This window comes from Triticum dicoccoides, chromosome 7B (genome assembly GCF_002162155.2).
Source record: "Triticum dicoccoides isolate Atlit2015 ecotype Zavitan chromosome 7B, WEW_v2.0, whole genome shotgun sequence".
NCBI classification, from domain to species: domain Eukaryota; kingdom Viridiplantae; phylum Streptophyta; class Magnoliopsida; order Poales; family Poaceae; genus Triticum; species Triticum dicoccoides.
The window spans coordinates 552332051-552338886 of NC_041393.1; the positions used below are offsets into that span (position 1 = coordinate 552332051).

At 50.7% G+C, this 6836-nt stretch overlaps 1 pseudogene; it reads right to left on the reverse strand.

The window, feature by feature from the left end:
- Window positions 1-4623: 4623 nt before the first annotated feature.
- On the reverse strand, window positions 4624-6441 carry LOC119341313 (annotated as a pseudogene).
- Window positions 6442-6836: the final 395 nt, after the last annotated feature.

Consider the following 6836-nt stretch of genomic DNA (forward strand, 5'->3'; position numbering starts at 1 on the left):
TTCAGTTAGCAGCAGTAGCGAAGGAATCGCTCCATCGGGTTCAGTTAACAGCCATTGATCGATCGCTCGGGTTCAGTGACGCGTAGCCTGCAGTGCAATCGCTCGGGTTCAGTTAGAGCCCAACGCCTCGCTCGGGTTCAGTTAGAGCCAACGCCTCGCACGTGTATGAGAGAAACGCACATCGCTCGGCCCCCGACCTCCCACCGTAACCGGCAACTCCCCGAAATTTTCCTCCCCCTCGCTTCTACCACGGTTTTTTCCGTCATGGACGGCCCAAAGAATGTCATGCAGCTGCGTCTCTGGCTCGCCCAAGACGAAAAGCCCATTTTCTATCATGATTTTTTGTCATAGAAGTAGGAGCCCACCACATCTATGATGATATCGGGTTTTGTCACAATTATCGTCATAGAAGTGTCATATGTATGACAGAAAAAAAATTCGTCCGGCCCAAAATGTCACGGATGTGTCTTTTTTTGTAGTGATTGCTTTGTTAGTATGCTTGAAGTATTATTGTTTTCATGTCAATATGAACTTTTAATTTGAATCATTTGGATCTGAACATTCGTACCACAATAAAGAAAACTACATTGAGAATTATGCTAGGTAGCATTCCACATCAAAATTTCTGTTTTTATCATTTACCTACTCGAGGACGAGCAGGAATTAAGCTTGGGATGTTTGATACATCTCCAACGTATCTATAATTTTTGATTGTTCCATGCTATTATATTACTCGTTTTGGATGTTTATGGGCTTTACTTTACACTTTTATATCATTTTTGGGACTAACCTACTAACCGGAAGCCCAGCCCGAATTGCTGGTTTTTTTGCCTATTTCAGTGTTTCGAAGATTGTGATGAAGTGCTTTATGAAGTGATTCACGATAGATCTTTGAATAAAAAGCATGATGACAATGATGTTATTATAAATTCTATTGATGTCAATTATGCTAAAAATATGTGAAACCCTAAGCTTGGGGATGCTAGCTCTGCTATGTCTACTACTTGTTGCAATGATCATGATTGGGGTGATTCTTCTTATGATCTTGAAAATTTATTTAAGCCCCATGATGAATATGAGATTGATAATAATGTTTGCAATAATAACGAAAGTGGGTTTGGAAGAGTGTCAACTTTAGATCCCACATATTTGGAGAATGTTCAATCTTATGAGGTTTTTGATAAAAGTGGGTTTGGAGAGGTCATGACTTTAGTTAATGTTAATCCCACTATTTTGGAAGAGTGTTAACTTTGCATACATGTGGATCGTGTTAAGAATATGTTTTGTGATAGCTATATTGTTGAATTTGCTTATTATGTCATCTTTCTTAATGCATTACTCTGTTCTTATGAACTTATACTCTAGATGCAGGCAGGAGTCGGTCGATGTGTGGATTAATAGTAGTAGATGTAGAATCGTTTCGATCTACTTGTTGCGGACGTGATGCCTATATACATGATCATGCCTAGATAATCTCATAACTATGCGCTTTTCGATCAATTGCTCGACAGTAATTTGTTCACCCACCGTAATACTTATGCTATCTTGAGAGAAGCCACTAGTGAAACCTATGGCCCCGGGTCTATCTTTTATCATATAAGTTTCCAATCTACTTTTTTTGCATCTTTTACTTTCCAATGTATATCATAAAAATACCAAAAATATTTATCTTATCTTATTATCTCTATCAGATCTCACTTTTGCAAGTTACCGTGAAGGGATTGACAACCCCTTTATCGTGTTGGTTGCGAGGTTCTTGTTTGTTTGTGTAGGTGCGTGGGACTTCTGAGGAGCCTCCTACTAGATTGATACCTTGGTTCTCAAAAACTGAGGGAAATACTTACGCTAATTTGCTGCATTACCCTTTCCTCTTCAAGGGAAAACCAATGAAGTGCTCAAGAGGTAGCAACCATCATGCTCAGGAGGACCACACGAATTCAATGAAGCAGTAGAACGAGATCGGAGAGCACCCGAGCAGGTAGGCGGCCGAGGGGGTCTGCGATCAACTCCGGCAATGCTTGGCGGCAGGTGGCCCCCGGCCTTGCGCACTAGGTAGGAACTTGACTTGTGGCCAGAAGAGGAGATGTGGATGGCTAGAAGGGCTCAGGGTGTGCTCTATTTATAGACGGCGAGGTGACTGAGCTCAGCTCCACTGGAGAGGCTTCTGGAGAAGAGAGAGGGAGTGAGAGGAGCTCAGATTTGATGCGTAGGAGCAGAAGGATGGCGCCAATCACAGTGGAGGGACACGGCCAAGCTACAGGGCCCGGGGTGGGACAAATCATTCACGCGGGTGCACTGTGCCGTCGGGACTCGTCGTGTCCGCGTCGTTATGCTGGCTGCCGGCGTCGGGGAGCTGTAGAGGTGTGCTAGGTGGAAGCAGAGGAGTATACCGAGTGGCAAGGACACGTTGCGGTGGCGCAAGGAGGGCGAACGGGCAGCGATAGAGGGGTCCCGGTACCCAGAGCGCGTCGACCGCCTGTCAACACCGCATTCACGCACGGTCACTGCATGCACTGGCGCATGCAGTATGCCAGGGGCTGCCAGACCGTGTCTAGGGTATTGTCCCTTTGACGTGGTGCTGCAGAGTGCCCTTGGCTTGCCACCTTGACCACTAGACAAGACTTGAGCAAGCAGATAAGTTTCTGGACAAAAACTTGTGATGGAACTAGAGAGGGATTTACTGGAAGTTAAAGAGTGAAATTTGGTGGTTAAACTTATGGTAGGAAGGTAGCCATGTGGTAAGAATTTCGGCCCAAGAGGATCAAGTAAAAATGCACTTGCTTCACAAAGTGCCCTTACTGACCAGAAACAAAAATAATTTTTTGAGCAAAAGTTATCCAAATGACTATGGCATATTATTGCATGGGAAGGTGAGGCATGATCCAAAGAATATTTGAGAATTTCTTGGGGATTTTTGGAGCACAAAAAATGAGGGTTGCTTCATAGCAGATTGAGAAAACATTCATTTTTAGAATGAAAATAAATATTATGCCATTAAATAAAAATTATTCCATGGCATAACTTTGAGAAAGATGATGCCAAGAAAGAGTTTAGAGATGATTGAACCCACTTGAAGGAAAATCAAAACAATTTCCAAGTGGCAAGTGATATGGTCACCTATTCCAGGTAGGGTCAAGGACCCATCATTTGGGACCCATAGGGGGCCCATCACCATCATAGGTAGGTCCCTAGACCAGCCTAACATTCGGATGCACACATTAGGAAGTTCACTCGGACAACTCAACGACACTCGGACGATCACATATCACTCGGCTGATGGATCACCACTCGGACATATAGAGGGCAAGAGGACGTCATGGGAGCTGCAACGGTCGGGGAATCCTAAGTCATCCACTAAATAAAGTTATAGCTACCGTTACTTGTAACTGCTGTAGTAGAGGCTCATTACACTAGTAACTGACTCATTCAATACCATTAATTGCCTTGGCGGCGTGGGAGACATGGGCTGCGGCGCACTCTATGTAAGCTGCACCCCTCTCCATAGCCAGGCAGCAAGTAATCTTTGTAACTATACCCGTCAAATCAAAGCAAGCCTCAGGGCACGAGACGTAGGGCTTTTACCTCTACCGAGAGGGGCCTGAACTCGTTAAACACCAAGTGTTACACCTGCGCCGTAGCTAGTCTCTGCCCCTTACTCGTACCCCTAGTATTCATTGTCAGTATCATAAACCCGACAGCAAGTCTAAAGAGTTGACAAATATCCAACAAATCCAAGAAAAAGAAAAAGGGCAAAATCTAGGGTGTCACACCTACCGACCCAACCTAAGGACCGCTGAAGAAGGTTAGAAGAAAGGGGAAGAAGTGGGAGGAGGATAGGGCAAAGCGAGAAGGTGTGGCGGCCAAGCTGACGGAGAGGTTCGAGGACATCTTGGCGAAAAAGGTTCAAACTATTGATGGAGGCGACGGACAAGAAGTTCAAGCTCGAAGAGAGGAGGCCCATGATCGAAGAGAGGAAGGCCGCGCTCGAGGAGAAGAAGGTGAAGATCGCCGCCAATGCAGAGGAGGCCAAGATGTTGACCTTGAATGTGGACTCTTTGGATACTGATGCAAGAATCATCGTGCATTCTTTCCGCTACCAGATGTTGCAGCGACAGAAAGATCAGTTGGTCGTGGCGGAGAATGAGGACGCGGCGGAGGTGTACGCGGACGCAGAGGCATAGGCAGTCTACGCGGCGGCGAGGGCACCACCTTTATCGAGGAGCAGATGACTGGGATTGCTGGTCCGGCAGGGCAGAAATTCATGGATTGTCGGACTGATGTTATTTTGGATTCGGACATGTAAAAAACTAAGCATATTTGCCTTTTTTTGTGATCGGGCATGCAATCCAGCGCTGGTGTGATCCGGCGCGCTGTGGGGAGCGAAGCACATTTGAATTTAAATTTACTGACGGACATGTACAAGATATCGTTGGATCTTGGATGGCGGCCTTTACATTCGTGTCCGCTGATTAATCTCCCATGGCCGCTAACGGATGTGGAAAAAAATTTGCAAGTCCTCGTTGGATGCCTAAAACAGCAACAATTATATGGATCGGAGAAGTAGCTGTTTTTATATTCAAACCAATTAGTGAAGCGACACATGCGAGATTCGTACTCCAGCTACTGTAGTAATACAAAACCTTAACTCGACAAACAAACTGACACCGGACAGCATTCAGGAAAAAACTCGTATATTTTTTCCCAGCTCTGACTTTTTGAACGCCAGGCGACGCGCGAGTTCTCTCCCCTAAACCCGACGCGACAGCTCCTCAGGGCAGCGGCAGCGGGTGGAGCCGCGGCGCGACGGCGCAGACGAGCGGGTGCTTCCGCGGCAGCGTCAGCCCGGGCCCCTCCTCCATGTCCACCTTGTCCGCGCCGCCCGCGGGCCGCCACTCGAAGCACTGCACCATGGCGGCCAGCGCCGCCTGCACCACCAGCATGGCCAGCGACGCGCCGGGGCAGATCCGCCGCCCGGACCCGAGCGGCAGCATGTGGAAGTGCTGCCCGCGCACGTCCGTCCCGGCGTTCGTGCCCCCCTCCAGGAACCTCTCCGGCCGGAACTCCAGCGGCTCCGGCCAGCACGACGGGTCGCGCCCGATGGCCCACACGTTCACGAACACCGTCGCGCCGGCCGGCACGTCGTACCCGCTCACCTTGCACTGCTCCAGTGACCGCCGCACCACCAGCGGGCCCGTCGGGTGTAGCCGCAGCGTCTCCTTGGCCACGGCCTGCAGGTACGGCAGGCTTGGGATGTCCGACTCGTCGGCCAGCCGGTCCTTGCCGACCACCGCGTCCATCTCCTCCTGGGCCTTCCGGAGAACGTCCGGGTTGTTGATCAGCTTCGACAGCGCCCACTCCAGCGTGATCGTCGTCGTGTCCGTCCCCGCCGCGAAGATGTCCTGCACCAATTAATGATTTTTCAGTACTAGGTCGGTTCGACCGCATCGTGGATGAACAGATCGAGTAATACCAGCATGAAAGCCTTGATGTTGTCTCTGGTGAGCTGCATCTCGGCGGCGGCGTCTTCGTGCATGTCGAACAGTATGTCAAGAATGTCCTATTGTCCTTCCCCTCCCCCTCGCCGCCGTCCTCGGAGTCGGCAGACTCGCGTTGCCGCCGCCGCTTGGCGTCCCTCGGCGTGAGTATCCTCTCCATCATGACGTCAAACTTGCGGTGCACGGCGTCGATGCGCTTGCCGAGGCCCTGCACGTCCCAGTTCTTGAACGCGCCGATGTAGTCCTCCAGGTTGAACGTGCCCATGAGCTCGGCCGTCTCGGCGACCACGCTCCGCATCTCCTCGGTGTCGTTGTCGTCGCCGGTCCACCGCCGGCTCATCACCATCCGCGAGACGATGTCGCCGGTCAGGCCAATGAGCTCGGCGTCCACGTCCACGGGCTTGCCCTCGGCGGCGCTCTGCCCTAGGGAAACCACGAGGCGCGCCACCTCCCCGCGGCGGACGTGGCTGAGGCGGTCGAGGGTGCGGCCCGCGAGGAGCTCGTGCACGCACGCTTTCTTCATGAAGCGCCAGAAGGGCCCGTACGCTGAGAAGGAGAAGTCCTGGCCGCCGTAGGTGAGGCGGTGCACCGCCGTCGGCTTGGGGCGGTCCAGGAACGCGGTCTCGTGGGTCTTGAGCACCTCGCGGGCGGCGTCCGGGGAGCAGGCGGCGATGCAGGGCATGGAGCCGAGACGGAGATAGAGGAGCGGGCTGTGGCGCTCGGCCAGGCGGTGCAGCTCCTGGTGCGGCAGCGGCACGAGGAGGTGGAGGTGGCCGAGGATGGGCAGGCCGAATGGGCTAGGCGGGAGACGGAACCCGCCGCTCCTGTGCCCGGTCAAGGCGTACAGGATGACGGTGAGGCCGGCGACGAGCAGAAGGAGCGGTACGGTGGTGCCGGTGGGAGTGAACAGGTCTCGTGCTGCCTGCGCCATCTCCATGCTGACGATGGAGCGGAGTTGACTGCCCCTCTTAGATCTGCTGGTTCTAGCTTTGTCCATATGATTGGCGATTGGCAAGGTTATTTATACATGTACTTGGCTGTATTTTTCTTCGGGGTCCCGATAACTGCCACACGTGTGGCGGGAAAGGAGACGCACCACACGTCTCTAATGTAAATAGATTGCCACGTCATCGCATGCATGCATGCGAGAATTTTTTTGGATTTTCAGTTTTCAAAATGTTTTATCTCTTAAATGAAAAATCCGATTGAAGATCCGTTTTCACCATTAAATCCCTTGCGACGAGATCTTCAAAACTAGATCTCATATCGATATATTTCGGCGAATTTTTTTTTTAAAGTTGCCATGTCTATTGCACATGAATTGCCATGATATTTACACTG